The 16,829-nt window shown below is 40.4% G+C and overlaps 1 protein-coding gene across 5 annotated transcripts in view; it reads right to left on the bottom strand.

The window, feature by feature from the left end:
- The window catches only part of SGCZ (sarcoglycan zeta), a 2,017,576-nt gene that overhangs the window by 1,816,028 nt on the left and 184,719 nt on the right, over positions 1 to 16,829 (bottom strand). The window lies entirely within an intron of this gene.

Raw genomic sequence — 16,829 nt, 5'->3', positions numbered from 1 at the left:
GGACACCTACTCGTGAGTAATAGAGTGTAATAAGGAGTATAGATAGTATAAGTTTGGTTGCAAAGGTTCAGGTATTTATTGGGGTATAGGTTCAGGTAGGTCTAGGGTACAACAGATGAGCTTACATAGGGTACAGGATACATGATACAAACATGAAAAATAACAATACAATATGCAAAAGATCCACAATCATAGATCTCCGGTATATATGGAACACACATACGGGGAGTAGCCGACACGTTTCGAGATAAACTCTTCCTAAGGGGTGCCTGATTGGAATCAGCAAACAAAGAGGTATGTCTATAAATGAAAAAGACAGTAATAAACCAATTGTACAGTAAAAAATATATTAGAAATCCGTGTCAACATGAAGAAGTATGGCTGTAATGGTACAGATGTGTAATATACATACATGATAAGAAACAATGAGATACTGACCATATTGTATTGCTTGGAAGGCATGTGTTATGGTATAGTATCCATAAAAGCATTCAAATAAAGGGAGGTTGTTTGACGGGATAAAAACACACCACTGGACTTCAGTAGATTGCTCGTTCCCAGTCCACACCAGGCCTGTAGCACCCAGACCCAGCGGAGCAGCCTAAAGGAAACTCCCCAACAAAGGGCACCAGAGAGCCACCGTGGAGTAGATTGGTCCTGGGTAAAGTCCACTCTATAGGGGGCCAAAGGTGAGGAGGGAAGTATTAGAACCAGGTAAGGGGTATGTCCCAAGGAGGGGTGGGTTGTGTGTGTACCCCAGGTATGAGACAAAGCAATTATGTACATAATATATAATATATGGAGTAAGTATGCAAAAAGGTATACCTGGAGGGGGCCGAAAGGGGCCTATGCAGGCAGGAGACTGTGAGTCTTTAAAAGATCTGGCCCGGTGAGCAGATGCAGTGATCCTATGTGGTGCCCCGGATTGGATACCACCCAATCTCCATAAGGGTTCAGGTGCCCCAGGAGGGGGGTAGATTGGGGGTTGCTGGCTGTGTGGGGGCAGCGGAGATGCGTACTCAGCCAGGGGGTCCAGGCCAGGGAAGGCCTGAAAGGTCCGGCCTGCAATGTGGTAAGAGGAATAGGTAAGGAGGAAGGGAGGGTGAGGTAATGGTGTGTCTGCCGAGGGGGACCCAGGGCGATGCAGGATAGCTAGTTACCTGGTTGGTTGTAGATAGTGGTGAGGAGCGGCGTGCAGAGGTGCAGGATGCCGTAAGATAATAGGGTAGATGGAGCGTCCTAAATGGTATGGCCACGCCTGCGATAGGTTGCGGCCGCAGCCAATGGGTGGACAGGTAGATGCCCCCCGGGCCTGGGGCACGCGCGCCGGTCCCCCGGAAACCACGGCCGGAGAGTGGCTGGAACCCCAGGCACGGTGACTCAGAACCCCGGCGTGATGACGCCAGTCGCACGGGGGCGGGGAACCCAGACCAGATGAAGACGTCGATCCGAGTCCTCCGGTTAGGGGAGGGCCGCCCGCAGCGAATGATGTTGCACCAGGCGGCCCCCCTGCACCGAGTGGGGAATAACCCGCCGCCCCGCCAGGGGTGGGGTGGCTCAGGATAAGGGGGAGGAACGAGCTGTAGAGGACAGTGGGTGGAATGTAAGGAATCATGCCAAGAGGAGTATACAAGAAGAAGAGAGAGGGACAGGGCCAGGACACTGGAAGGGGGAAGACAAACCAAAAAGGAAAAAAAAAATACAAAAATGTTGTAAAAGGATCTGTGTTAATGTGCCCAGGAAGACATATATACAATATACATATATACAAGTATGTACATGTATGTATATGTGTATTGTCGGACCAACAATTCAGTAGTTTTAAATGACTTTTTTCCTTTGAAATGTAATTTTTCTGTCAGACTGTTCTAAAAATGTTAAACATGCGCCCCTTTACAGGCATACTACAGACACCCCCCAGGTACGAAATTTAAAGGAATATTACACTTTTATTGTTTCACTTTAAGCATTATTAAAATCACTGCTCCCGAAAAAACGTCCGTTTTTAAAACTTTTTTTTGCATTGATCCATGTCCCCTGGGGCAGGACTCGGGTCCCCAAACACTTTTTATGACAATACCATGCATATAAGCCTTTAAAATTAACACTTTTGATTTCTCCCATAGACTTTTAAAGGGTGTTCTGCGGCTTTCAAATTTGCTGCGAACACACCAAATTGTTCGCTGTTCGGCGAACTGGCGAACAGCCAATGATCGAGTCGAACACAAGTTCGACTCGAACTCGAAGCTCATCCCTACTCATGATATTGCAATAAAGTGATCCATGCTGCAAACTCATTAAACAGTCCACATTTAGTGAAAGTTCATGTACTGCAAACTTTGCAGTACATGAATTTTCACTAAATGTGGACTGTTTAATGAGTTTGCATTGATTTCAGCATGCACTGAGCACTCATTATACAGTCCACAATCAGTGAAAGTTCATTAATATATAGATCATGATATTGCAATAAAGTGCTCCATGCATGCTAAAATCAATGCAAACTCATTAAAGAGGAGTTCCGACCCCCCCAGGTAAAAATCAGAGGTCAGCAGCTACAAATACTGTAGCTGTTGACTTTTAATATTAAGACACTTGCCTGTCCAGGGAGCCTGCAATGTCAACACCTCAGCCAATTTTTGGATGGGTTCTCAGGTGTTGCCAGTGCCTTTCATGGTAAGGGAAACCGGCTGGTTCCCTACTGCACATGTGCGAAGTGCACTCCGCTTTCTGAATGGCCCAGCGCCGGAGGAAGGAGGAGGGAGGCCGAGCTTCCGAGGGGCGGCGCAGTCTCCTGGAAGTGGGGAAGGGTAACCGAATGGTGCGAAATGTGGCACGGAAGGAGGGGAGCAAGCTGATAAGCAGAGCTTCCACGTTTGGGTATAACTCCACTTTAAACAGTCCACATTCAGTGAAAATTCATGTACTGCAAAGTGCACCGTGCTATATAATGAATACATAATTCATATATACTAATAAGCTGTGATATTATGAAACTGATGAGGCAGCACTCTTAAGCTGCACTGATGGTCACTGATAAGCTGCATAGGTGGCCCCTGATGAGGCCACACTGATGAGCACTGATAGGCTTCACTGGTGGCCCCTGATGAGACTGCACTGATAGGTACTGATGAGGCTGTACTGATAAGGCAGCACTGATATGCTGCACTGATGGGAACTGATTGGGCTGCACTTATAGGCACTGATGAGGCTGCACTAATAAGGCAGCACTGATGGGGACTGATAGGGCTGCACTGATGAGGCTGCACGGGCAGGGCGGGTCTTAAACAGGAAGGGGTGTGGCCTTGACAGGAAGGGATGGGTCATATTTAAATTAGGGGGTAAGTTTAGTCAGGCCTAGGGCAGCACAAAACCTAAATAAACCACTGGCTCAATCCATAAGGATTCCAACTCCTCCTTTGCTCCCTTAGTGATGTCATCTCTCACATTCACTTGTACATCATTCTTGATATACAGGCATACCCCTCCCCCTTTTTTACCCTCTCTATCCCTTCGATATAGGGAATACCCTTGAATGGTTGCCAGCCAATCATGAAAGCTGTCGAACCAAGTCTCTGTAATTCCTACAAAATCGAAATCCCTCTCATACAACAGTAGCTCTAGTTCTCTCATCTTGTCTGCCAGACTCCTGGCATTGATGAACATGCCACGTAGTTTAGACCGGTCACATGCTATTTCCTTATTGGGTGCTCTGGGGTTGCAAATAGGGCTTGTTACTATACTTACCTCGGGTCTAGGTGCTTTAGTCAACCTACCACCAATGCCCCCAATTCTACCCTCTGGAATATGTTCCGCGCTGGCTATCTCTAGCTCTGGACCCCCCCCCCGTCGCCTAGTTTAAATGGGGGGAGATTTACTAAAACTGGTGCACACAGAATTTGGTGCAGCTATGCATAGTAACCAATCAGCTTCTAACTTCAGTTAAGCTTTGACAATAAAACCTGGATACTATGCACAGCTGCACCAGATTCTGTGTGCACCTATTTTAGTAACTTGCCCCTATGTCGTCTAGATTACCTTAAGCATCTATTACAGCACATCCTATAATCAATCTTTAAAACATGAACCATATACCTATTATGTTATTTAAATATGTGTATATACAGTACATATTTATCTGTGTGTCTATTCTGGTAATATAGTGATTATAGTAGTAAAAATAACGAGACTTTCCATAAATAAATACACCAAAAGAAGGCAACCAAGAACTACATTATTTGTTCTTTTTAATGTAGGAACTATTTAATATGCTGTCCTAATTTCTGTAGCTGAAAGAGCTACTTATATGTAAATGAGCTGATTTCTTAAACCAAACAACTAGGATCATTTGTTATCTGTATCTGCTTTGCTTTAAAGGTAAAGTATAATGTATTCTAGTGAACATATGTTATCAGTTACTACTGCAGCCTTTATCTATGTGACTTTCCTTTTTTATATTCTGACTTTTCAAGGTTTTTGTTCTACTAGAACATATAAAGATAGATATAGATTTATGGATTATCCCCCAGAGGCAGAGTAGATTATCCATTATAATTACCCTATCTCACCATGGGAGCTCTTCTGTAAGGCCTCTTTCACACGGACTGTCCGTTCAGGTCCGCCTGTCAGTTTTTTAGGCGGACCTGAACGGACACTCCATGGAGGTCTATGAAGTGTCGGATGTCAGCGGTGACATGTCCGCTGGCATCCGACCCGGTCCGATCCGAAAAAGTGTAACGGAGGAAAAAAACTACTTTTCCATCCGTTTTTGGATCGGATCGGGTGACAACGGACTCTACGGTTCGTCATCACCTGATCCCCCATAGAGGAGAGCGGCGCTCTGACAGGTCCGTCGCTGCACAGTGTGCAGTGACGGAACTGTCATTTTCCTGCTCAACGGGGATCGGCGGAGCGATCCCCGCTGAGCAAGCGGATGTTCACAGGGCAGATCATCACTGATCCGCCCCATGTGAAAGAGCCCTAACTCAGCCTTCAGCTGGCCATACATGAATCGAAGTTCAGCCGGTTCAGCAGGGACCAACCCAAATTCAATCAATGAACAGCCACTGTAATTGAATATAAGTCCATCTACTATCGACTTCTCTTTATTTGCCTCGTTAGTATATTTGTGTTTGATTAGCACTGCTGGCAATAGGTTGCAGCACTGATCTGTGTATTCTGACAGTGGTGGAGTCTCCCCGCTCTTAGAATACAATGACAGAGTGGGGAGGATTCCTGCACCACATTGAATGTGTAGATGGGTGAATCAGATCAGTTTTTTTCATTCAACCTGCTGCCTAAATGAAAAACTGACCCATAAATGACCAGGGTGTAGGGTTCTGGGATGAGCTATATACAGGGTGCAGGGTTCTGGGATGAGCTATATACAGATACCCATAAATGATTAACACACTGTTATACATACTGTTATAAGGTACTTATACTTACTCACATCTATGGTAAAACAAGAAAACAAAAAAAAACTTCATAGTGTTTCCCTCTCCCAAGAGATACCAGTCCAACACATCGGATATATGAAGCTGGCATATTTGCTTTAGCATGTAAAGGGTTCCCTAAATGTGATCTGTGAACAAACCCAGGTTGGGTATAACTTTAAAATGGTTAAAAGTAAAATTTGAAAATGTCAAATGCGTGTGCTGTTTTGCAATACTTGCCCTATTTACTATGGCTTGACTAGTTATTATATCACATTCACATACTGATGTAACCATTTAACCACTTAGACCAGGCCTATTTTTCAGACTTGGTGTTTACAAGTTAAAATCAGCTTTTTTTTTTGCTAGAAAATTACTTAGAACCCCCAAACATTATATATATATATATATATATATATATATATATATATATATTGTAGACACCCTAGAGCAGGGGTCTTCAAACTATGGCCCTCCAGTTGTTCAAGAACTACAATTCTCATCATGCCTAGTCATGTCTGTGAATGTCAGAGTTTTACAATGCCTCATGGGATGTGTAGTTCCGCAACAGCTGGAGGGCCGTAGTTTGAAGATCCCTGCCCTAGAGAATAAAATGTCAGTCATTTAAATACTTTTCGTCACACCATATTTGCGCAGTGGTCTTACAAGCGCATTTTCTTTTTGGAAAAAATACACTTTTTTGAACTAAAAAATAAGACAACAGCAATGTTAGCCCATTTTTTTTCTATATTGTGAAAGATAATATTACGCTGAGTAAATTGATACCTGACATGTTCCGTTTCAAAATTGCGCCTGCTCGTGGAATGGCGACAAACTTTGACCCTTAAAAATCTCCATAGGCGATGTTTAAAAATTCCTACAGGTTACCAGTTTTGTGTTACAGGGGGGGTCTAGTGCTAGAATTAGTGCTCTCACTCTAACGATCATGAAGATACCTCACATGTGTGGATTGAACACCATTTTCACATGCAGGCGCGACTTATGTATGCCTTTGCTTCTGCACGCAAGCTCGGCAGGACTGGGCGCTTTGATTTTTTTATTTTTATTTTTTCTTATTTATTTTACTTTTTAGTTTTTATTTTGACACTGTCCTTTAAAAAAAATTGGGTCATTTTTATTCCTATTACAAGGAATGTAAACATCCCTTGTAATAGAAAAAAAGCATGACAGGACCGCTTAAATGTGAGATCTAGGGTCAAAAAGACCTCAGATCTCACATTTACACTAAAATGCAATTGAAAAAAATACAGATTAAATGTAATTTTTTTTTTGCAAAAACTTTATTTTTCCCCTTTAAGATCATTGGGCGGAAGTGACATTTGTAGTCGCTTCCGCCATCCAATGGTGTGGAGCCGTGTGGGGGCCATCTTTCCCTCACTCGGCATCCAGCCTATGAGGAGAAAGGACCCAATCATCTCCACTGCTACCGACGGCTCCAGTAAATGGCAGAGACCACTGGAGCACGGCGGGAGGGGGTGGGGGTCCTCTCCCGCCCCCCATACAAGTGATCTCGCGGCAAATCTGCTGCTGAGACCACTTTTATCTGAAAGCGGACCATTCACTGTTGAAGAGGTTACCGGGGTTATGGCAGCTAGCTGCCTTAAGTAGTTAAAGTATTACTAGCCAACCACGGCTACATTAACAACATAAAGAGAGTAGGCATTAAATAGCGCAAAGCTAATTTTATAGTCTTGCACGCAAAAAGTGTGACTTATAAGTATTCCTTTATATTTGTTTAACAAGTTTGGAACTATTTCTAAAACATTGCCTCAGGCAGCAGAATGGCTTGGACCAGTCCAGATATCACAGAGATTAGACTTAATGTTAAATTTTCAGTTTAGCACTAATTTGTTTCTCTAGTCTTATAAGCACCATTTTCCATTTAAAAATAGGTTTAGATTCTTCACACTTTAGTCTGTTTAGCACACTAAATTATCTCTCGAATGCGTCTTTTTCTAGTAAATAATTCAGTATGGGTAGCTAAAATTCTGTTAACATAATCAACATACTCATGAAAATCTAATTTGATTTATTTGCTGTAAAGCCAACTAATATGATAGTTGAATTTACAGCTTAAAAACAAAAAGAGCTAACTGAAAATTTGGCGGTATGATTATTTCAGATTTTTGCGTCTCAAAGCGGTACAATTATTTTGCATAGAAATTTGGCGTTTTATATTGTAGGTCTGTAACTTTTAGCAATAACACACTTAGATCTGTCCACCAAGAGTCTAGTAGATATCCCGGGTATGATGAAGTTTGAAACACAAAATCATAAATTATAATATAATAAATATAAAATAATTAAATATAAATATAAATATAAATAATTAAAAAAAATAATAATATAATAATAATAAAATAAATTTCCCCACGATTCACTATCTCTCAATTCTGCAAGTGTTCTAATTTACTATCGCTGTTTTCTAGCTGGTCTAAAGCCACTTTTGACGTAAAGGGACACTTTTTGGTTGCTATGGACAATCTCAAATTTCCAGGCAGAAATAACAGTATATATAATATAAAACTGCATGCAGGGCATGGGCCAAAGCACTGGGGACAACAGGGAAGTGAAATGATATCATACAGTACTGTAATCTGTAAGATTATAGTACTGTATGTGTTATGATTTTTACATTTTTTAAATTTGCCGCCAGGCTCTGCCCCCATGCATCGCGATGCTCACAGGGAACGGAGCCTGGCACAGAGAGACTTTGGGCAGAGGAAAGAGCCCGCAGACACCGCGGGGGGGGACATCGCAGGATCCTGGGGACAAGGTAAGTAACCTGCACCAGGATCCTGAGATGTAATCCCGAGTGTGGCTCGGGGTTACCGCTAATGGTGCTGAAATTTAACCCCGAGCCACACTCGGGAATACCGTCAGGGAGGTGAAGGGAATGGTAGGAGGTCAATCAAATTTTCCTTGTTTAAACTTACACATTATTTAAACTGATGTATTTTACTATTTCTTTAAAATACTTATTTTACAGTATAATCATAAATGGAGCTTAGGGCTCCACTGTTGTATGTAAATAGTAAATATAAAAAAAAAAATAAAAAAAAATCACATGTAAAATTATTTATGCACCTGAACAAAATTAAGCAGATAAAAAAAAAAGGACAAAGTTTTTAGTACTAAACATGGATAGACATAAAAAGCATTTATAGCATCTCTAGCGTGTCACTTTCTCTAATTGTTCCTGTTAGAATCCCACATCCACATAATTCAAATAATAAAAACAACTAAATAATGTGTGAGAAATATTGCTGAAGAAAGATTATTTGGAAAAACTGTGGCTGATTTACGAAAAAGTAAGGCATGTCCACTTTACAAGGGAATTTTTGCTTAGCTTAGTAAATAATGTAAAGCTGTAAAGACTTTTATAATCCAATCATGTGGAAACAAAAATTGTGTTCTTTTAAATTTTTTTTGCACTGAATTGGGTATTTTTGCAATATAAAACTTCACTGCCTTCACTAAGGTAAATGAAAATCCCTTTGTGAAGTGAAACCATCACACTATTTCCTCAACCAGCTCACTACATCTTCAAATTAAAAAATGTTGAAAGATCCATACAATGTTTGAACATGTCAAAATTGACAATTCTACATATTAAATCTAATAATAACGCTCTTAACAAAACAATAAACAGTGTGAAAAGCTAGTGAGATTAGTTTCACAAGTTTGTGGAAAAGTGTCAGCTTATTAAGTGCACAAAATAGGCATCTCTATTATTCACAGAATTAGAAAAGTAACACAGATATATATTACAAAAGGATAAAGAAACAGACTATAATTAAATACAAAAAAAAATTAAAAAATGTTGAAAGATCCATACAATGTTTGAACATGTTAAAATTGACAATTCTACATATTAAATCTAATAATAACGCTCTTAACAAAACAATAAACAGTGTGAAAAGCTAGTGAGATTAGTTTCACAAGTTTGTGGAAAAGTGTCAGCTTATTAAGTGCACAAAATAGGCATCTCTATTATTCACAGAATTAGAAAAGTAATACAGATATATATTACAAAAGGATAAAGAAACAGACTATACTTAAATACAAAAAAAAAGAAAGTAAGAAGAAATGAAAAGAAAGCATAAACTGTTTTTCATGCAAGGGTTCTCATTAATCCATTTCACAAGGGCATAAGTGACATCACCAGAAGGAGGGGAGGGAATCATAGGCGACACACTCAGAGCTTTCTGTTCCTTCTACAGGCCTGTAGAAGGAGCAGGAGGCACAGAGTGCATAGCCTGTCATTCCCCTGGCCCCCCTCCTTCTGGTGACATCACTCCCGTGTGGTCCAAGCTGGTTTGGAGAGGAGTTCCTGGCGTCTATAGGGTGTTCATGCCCAAATGCTATCAGCTGGATTGTGGCGGCGGAGTCTGCAGGACGCGATGAGTGGCCAACGTTTGATCCTACACATAATATGAATTGTTTTACTACACATCCTGTGAGTCTTCTTAATCTAGTGTAAATAATCTACTTGTTTTTTTATTGCACTTAGATGGCGCTTCCCCCTTGTCTTTTTCTCTTCTATTCCAGGCATCAACTACTCTGTTTGTAAAAAATACTTTTTTAAATTTAGTTTTGTTCTTTATTGTAGTGTCATATTGAAAATAATGCCCCCCTGAAGCTTATTTGCACTCTTAATGTATGTAAAGGTTTTAATCTTGTCTCCCCCTTCCTCTATTTCCTCAAGTTTACACATGTTTAATTTAGGATATCAAAAAATGAGGTATAAAGGAAATCCGCCCGCCCTTATAATACCAGCACTGCGCTCTTGGAAATTGCAAACCTGAATAACTGGAGCAGCCACTTGGTGTGAGTAAATATGTGGACAAAATTTGATTCACCGTGAATCGACAAGCCCCAAAAATGGTGAAACAAATAGTGGCACTAAATTAAATAAAATGTAATAATCACAGTGCATCAAATATATAGTTGCAACATAAAAACATAGGTGATATATAACCTGTGATAAAGTAAGTAGTATATAACCTGTGACAAAATATACCAAATAATAAATATCCTGATGGGTGTAAAAAAAAAAAAAAAAACAGAGAGATGATCAAATATGTAGTTATAATAAGTGATCCAAAAAAAAGGAAATATAATAAAGTCCTTTAGAGTGAACAATCAAAAAGTGTAAATATGTGTACCAAGTCCATAATAAATTCCAAATTAATTGAGTCTTAATATATATAGCCCGTGACGTGATATAGTGAAGACTTCCATCTTAATAAATCTTCCACCACACCTCCGTGTTCGTGATTCCACTCCATTCCATTCCACTCCCCTTTAGAGAACAAACTCACCAGCTGTCTTTGCTTTACACTCTAGAGTACAGCGCATTAACCCACACAAGCGGGGGTAAGTAATGACTTCCGACCTTCCAGCGCTAGCATCCAGGGTTTTCAAAAAAATGCTTTCTCCACATGTAAATAAAGAAGTACTCTAATAGTGTGACATTATAATAAATTTTAATGAAAATATAAAAGGTACTTACACCATTGCGCTCACATAGTCTAAAATCACATCAGGCAGAGAAAACTCCACAGCAAAATACCACAGCAAGAAAACTCCAAACGGTGTAAATAGCATGTTGTGGTCGCAGCGGACCCAAGGTGTGCAATGATAGGTGACAATCTCACCCGTTCCTCGGAGCCGATCCCCCACTTCCTGGTGCGGCGTACCACGCCACAGTGTCTCGCATCACACGTGAAAGACTGCTGTACAGCCAGCCATGTTTCGTCACAAGGACTTAATCATGGGATTGGCTGTACGGCTAGGCAATCTCCCTCTTTATACAATCTGCTCTCATTACGGGCGGACCTGTCTCCATTGCGCTTGCACACTCCTTGTGTCCCCACTCGCACAATAGACATTACATTCCACTGCAGCATAGTACTAGACACAAGCATGGAAAACAATCTAAATAAAAAACAACCATTGGTGTAAAGCTGATTATTTCTCATATACTCAATGGTAAGTACATCAGTCTGTCATACATATCAAAGATAAACTAAAACATGAAATTATAACAAATGCACTACAAAGCTTGCATATAAACAAAAACTCAAAGTATATGTACCCTACATTAAATGTCACCTTAGTGACCTAAGAAAAATATGCAAGGGGGGCGTAAGCCTTGGTGTTCCAAAAGGGTGACCCTCAGTAACCCCCAAAAAAAAGAGAGATCCCATGTGGCATCCTTCACCCTCCTTATTCCCTTAATGCAAATAACCCCCAAATAGGGTGCCAGGCCCCATATAGGAGAGTGAGCTTTGTCCACAAAACGAAGTGCAAACCTATCCAATCTCCTAGATGTACCCAACCCTTGGCTCCCAATCATGTTGACTATACAAAAAAAGTGATGAAAAAGATCTCTAACTTATCAAAGGGGAAAAGTCAAACATTATTGATAAAGCAATTGAGATCTAATTCTATATTTAGGCCTCTGGGAAAAAGACATTTCAAAAGAAAATTCCACCGAGTTTCTCATTGGGATAAGTCCCTCACCCGGTTTGATCCCCTCCAAGCCGGGTAAACAACATTAATCCCACAAAACTGCAGCAAACTGGGGTCCTGATTGTGTTTTTCCTTGAAATGAAGGGACACACTGTGGTATTTAGATCCATTTTTTATATTAGTTATATGTTCAGAAATTCATACTCTTAAAAGTCTCTTTGTGCGCCCCAGGTAGAATAATCCGCAGAGGCACCACGGAAGGTACACAACATATGCCAAGTTGCAAGTAACGAATTCCCTTATTTCAAAAGTTTCATTTTCATGGTTAGTGATCTTATTTATGCCCCTTTTAATTATCCTCACCGTTCTGCAGCAAATGCACTTCCTGCACGGAAAAAATCCCTTCAAATCTACCAGTATTTTTTGAAAATTGTCTCAATTTCTCTATATTGACAATGGAAACTCGATATAAAACCCCACTGGTGTTGATCATTAGATGTGGCACAGTCCTTATTAATCAAGCATTGTTCCCTTGGGATATTGGCAACTTGTTCAATAACCTCATTTAAGGTGTTTTCCTGATACCCCTTCTGTAAGAATTTTTCCTTCAATATATTTGCCTGAGAAAAGTACTCATCCTGTTCTGTACAATTCCGACGGACTATGAGGATCTGTCCATTAGGGATGTTCTTAATCCAGGCAGGGTGATGACCAATCCTGATAGACAAAAAACTATTTTGATCTGTTGGTTTGAATTACACACAGGTGCCTAGAGAATCACCTCTCTTTTCAATTGTCACATCCAAAAAATTTACACATTTGTCACTAATCTGGAACTCCAATTTAATATTATTTCTGTTGGTGTTCAAATACCCCAAAAACTCAACCACAGATTCCTCAGACCCCTCCCAAATGAAGAGGAGGTCATCTATGAACCCACGGTAGAGTCTAAGTTGGGGCAATTGTCTGCCAAAGACATGCCTGTCCTCCCATTCAACCATAAACAGGTTAGTGAGGCTGAGAGCATACTTCGCTCCCAGAGCCACGCCAACCTGCTGTGAAAAGAAATGGTCATTCCACCAAAAGTAGTTATGCAACATACAGAAGTCCAAGGCCTGTCCCAAAAAGCATTTCTGCATGTCAGGGATATCATCCCTTCTACTTAGTGCCCAATTTAGTGATAGAGATGCATCCGCTGGATGATTGTGTACAATGAGGACACATCAGCCGTCAGTAAATAGGTCTCAACAGAGGATTTGAGATGAACCTCATCCAAGCGATGTTTAATTTAGGTCTAACTAAAGATCTATAAAGGGAATCAGGACCTCTTTTCTCCTGCTAAAATTTCTCCATTAATGCACCCTAGGATTTTATTTACTTTCCTCACTCCCAGGGAACATTGCTCATTTGCAATTATCTGAAGCACCCCCAGCTATTTTTCATCTGTAGTTCTGGCTAATGCTGTACCCTTAATGATTGTATAATTTTTCACTTAGAAACATTAAACTGCTTTGGCCAGTCTTTCAGCAATATCTTGCTCCATGTTACAAGTACATCCAAGAATATCAACTCTATTGCGCACAATTGTGTCATCAGCAAAAAAGACATACCTTGCCCAATACAGCTTCAGTTATCTCAATTACAAACAGATTAAATAGAACAGGGCCTAAGACAGACCCTTTTAGTACACCAACAGTGACTGTCCCAAATGAACCCCACTTGTCCCTATACCAGACAAACCAAGACATTGCTGGTGTTTGCTCATTATGCATCTCCACAATGGAGAGAAAATCAGCAATAAGACTATTACCCTCTTTTTTCAAAACTAAAAAAGTTTGTCTAAAGTTTAGCTGTAATGTTGAACTTTTTATATTTATTCCAATTGGTAAAAGTAAAGCCACAGGATGACTACTTGCAAATAAAAACAAATGTATCCCACTTTACTTTGACCCACAAAAATACACTTACATCAGCCATTATATTCATTGAACATCTGCAACTCAGTTATTCAAAGCTAACAGTAATCCTCTGTGTTCAGGTTTATAATTGCCAAATCTATATAGGAAAGCTTGGCAGCAGCAGTAAGCCTTTTGTGCTTGTGCTTGTAAACTTATCATCTGCAATGCATATGCTTTACAGAATAAGCATAGAATAAGCATAGAATTTATCTCTTTTCTCACACCACAATATTTCGGCACTGCTGGCTTATCCCGTTTATGCACTAAGCCCTCTAAAAAAAAGCCTAAAACTTTTCAATGTGTCACTGACCTCAGGATTATGTTTTCGCCTTCAATTTCACAGTCTTTCCAAGTGCCAGTGTTTAGAAGAAGATTATTCTAAAGATCATACTAAATACTTATACTGATACTTCCAAACAAATTTGTCAGTTTATTCATTGATTGCTGAAATGCACCAACTAATGGAACACAGCAAAAGTAAAAAATAAATATTGTAATTATAATATTGGCAAATTCAGAAATGCGGGAAAGGTTGACATGCCACAAAATATATTTTAAAAAAATACCATCTTGCAATAGACTGACAAATTTAAAAAGTAATTCCAGACTCAAAACCAATCCCTGACCTACTATTGTGTTCCAGAACAGTGCAGCTGTGCGATTATCAGAAACTTCACCTTAGTTAAACGTAACTATGTACCGTATTTTTCACTCCATAAGACGCACTTTTTTCCCCCCAAAAAATTGGGGGAAATGTCTGTGCATCTCATGGAGCGAATATTGACCAGGCTTCACCCCCCGCCGTGTTAGAACACAAGGCCAGCCGCTTGGCTCCTCTGTCGCAGAAGAGAGGAAGAGTCTGAGTCAACAGTGCAGCAGCGCCAGGCCAGCCTTTCAGTAAACGAGCATGGTCCGGCTGCACGGCGCATGTCACACTGTGGGAGGAGCGAGTGCTGGTCGCTGCACTGTTGTGCTGTGTACATGAGCTGCCTTGGCTGGACTGACTTCACTGCATCACACAAGGAATCCAAACCCCTGCAGAGCAAACTCATCACTGTAATCTGTACATCAAGGTTTATTATTGTTAATTTTTCTCTTTATGGTTGACCTGGGTTGGGGGAAGGGGGGTACTTTGGAGGTGTAGCCAGGTGCTTTGGAGGCCTAATGTATTGACCACTGGCTAAAGTACTGACCACTGGCTAACATATTGACCACTGGCTAAGGTACTGACCACTGGCTAAGGTACTGACCACTGGCTAACGTACTGTCCACTGACTAACATACTTTTTTTTGCCAGGCTTCTGAATAGGTCGTGTATTGGCATGCTGCAGGGTATGTGAGCTGTACATACTGTATACAAACTGCTAATCACTCCCTGGAGGACCACAACATCCATTTTAGTACACCATTTGGTTCAGAATATTTTTTTTCTTGTTTTCCTCCTCTAAAACCTAGGTGCGTCTTATGGAGTGAAAAATACGGTACATGTTTTTACATATTCTCAAAAAGTAAAAGAATCTTCAAAACAAATCCTAATTCCTAGCTGGTTGTAATCTAAAGTAATGACTTTTCAATACTTTACAATGAGTAAAGTACAATTGTAAAGTTGTGAATACACTATTAATTATATTATTCATCTGTACATGTGTATGTTCATCACTTATTAATTATATGTTATCACTTATTTTTTCTTTATTATTTTCCTTTTTATTTCAGCGACTATACTGCAAAACACCCCATGTACCACTGAAGAAGCATGTAATGCGAAACACGTCGGAATAAAGCACCTACTAGCCCTCCTGGTTTACTTCTGCTGGGTGTAACACAGAGTTATGCCTTGGATACCTCCCGCCTGTATTGCATAGAAGATTTTGAGAATATCATATAGTCTATAATGGAAATGGAGGAGCTTTATTTTCATGGGGCTTGTGTCTGCTTATATGGTCTGCTGAGCTTGTGTTTTTAAGGGGATGTTACACCCCATATCCTTTTTAATGAAATGTGCTATTACACAATTACATTTTTTAACAAATATGATGTTCTGATTGTATTACTGTGGTAGTCCCAGCTTTCAATTTGAACAATTTCTAAAGTGCTTTTACTGCCTGTTCAGAATGTGTAAATACTTTACTGTTCATGAACTTGGCAGGGGTTTTTTTTAATCTGAATTCTATGGCATCTACTACATCCATATACACAGGCCACCTCATTGTCATGTAGGGGAAAGGGGAGTGGGTCGCATATTCCCCTATACCTGTAAGTACTGGATTTTTTTTCCTCTTAATGGCAGGTAAGGGCAGTGGTGGAGGAGCAAAGTAAAGGTAACTATTATCTTCTTCAGGATAGAGTCTTACCGTGAATCTGCTGCTTTGCCTCACATAGGCAAAGCCCCAAATTTCCATTAAACACAGTTGATGGACAGTGCTGTTTACACTTAGATAATAGGATTTTTAAATACAGCTTACCTGTAAAATCCATTTCTTGGGAATACATCACGGGACACAGAGGCTTGGTAATTACTTAGTGGGTTAGATAGTACCTTCAGGTGATTGGACTCTGGTAACCCTAATTACAAAGTGAGTTTCTCCCCTATATAACCCCTCCCATATGGAGAGTACCTCAGTTTTGTAGCAAAGCAATAAGTACCCCAACGTATAATTCTGAAGAGGGGCGGGAGCTCTGTGTCCCGTGATTTATTCCCAAGAAAAGGATTTTACAGGTAAGCTGTATTTAAAAATGCTATTTTCTTGTTCATACATAACGGGACACAGAGGCTTGGTATTTATTTAGTGGGATTTCCTAAAGCAATGCCCAAATTGAGGGGAGGGAGACACAGATCAGAAAATACATAGACCGCCAATGGACAAGAGGATCTAAACTGCTGCCTGCAGCACACTGCACCCAAAAGTGGCATCCTCATGCCCTCTTACATCCACCT

Source organism: Aquarana catesbeiana, linkage group LG01 (genome assembly GCF_042186555.1).
Source record: "Aquarana catesbeiana isolate 2022-GZ linkage group LG01, ASM4218655v1, whole genome shotgun sequence".
Classification (NCBI taxonomy): Eukaryota; Metazoa; Chordata; class Amphibia; order Anura; family Ranidae; genus Aquarana; species Aquarana catesbeiana.
This window is presented reverse-complemented; position numbering and strand designations above follow the sequence as displayed.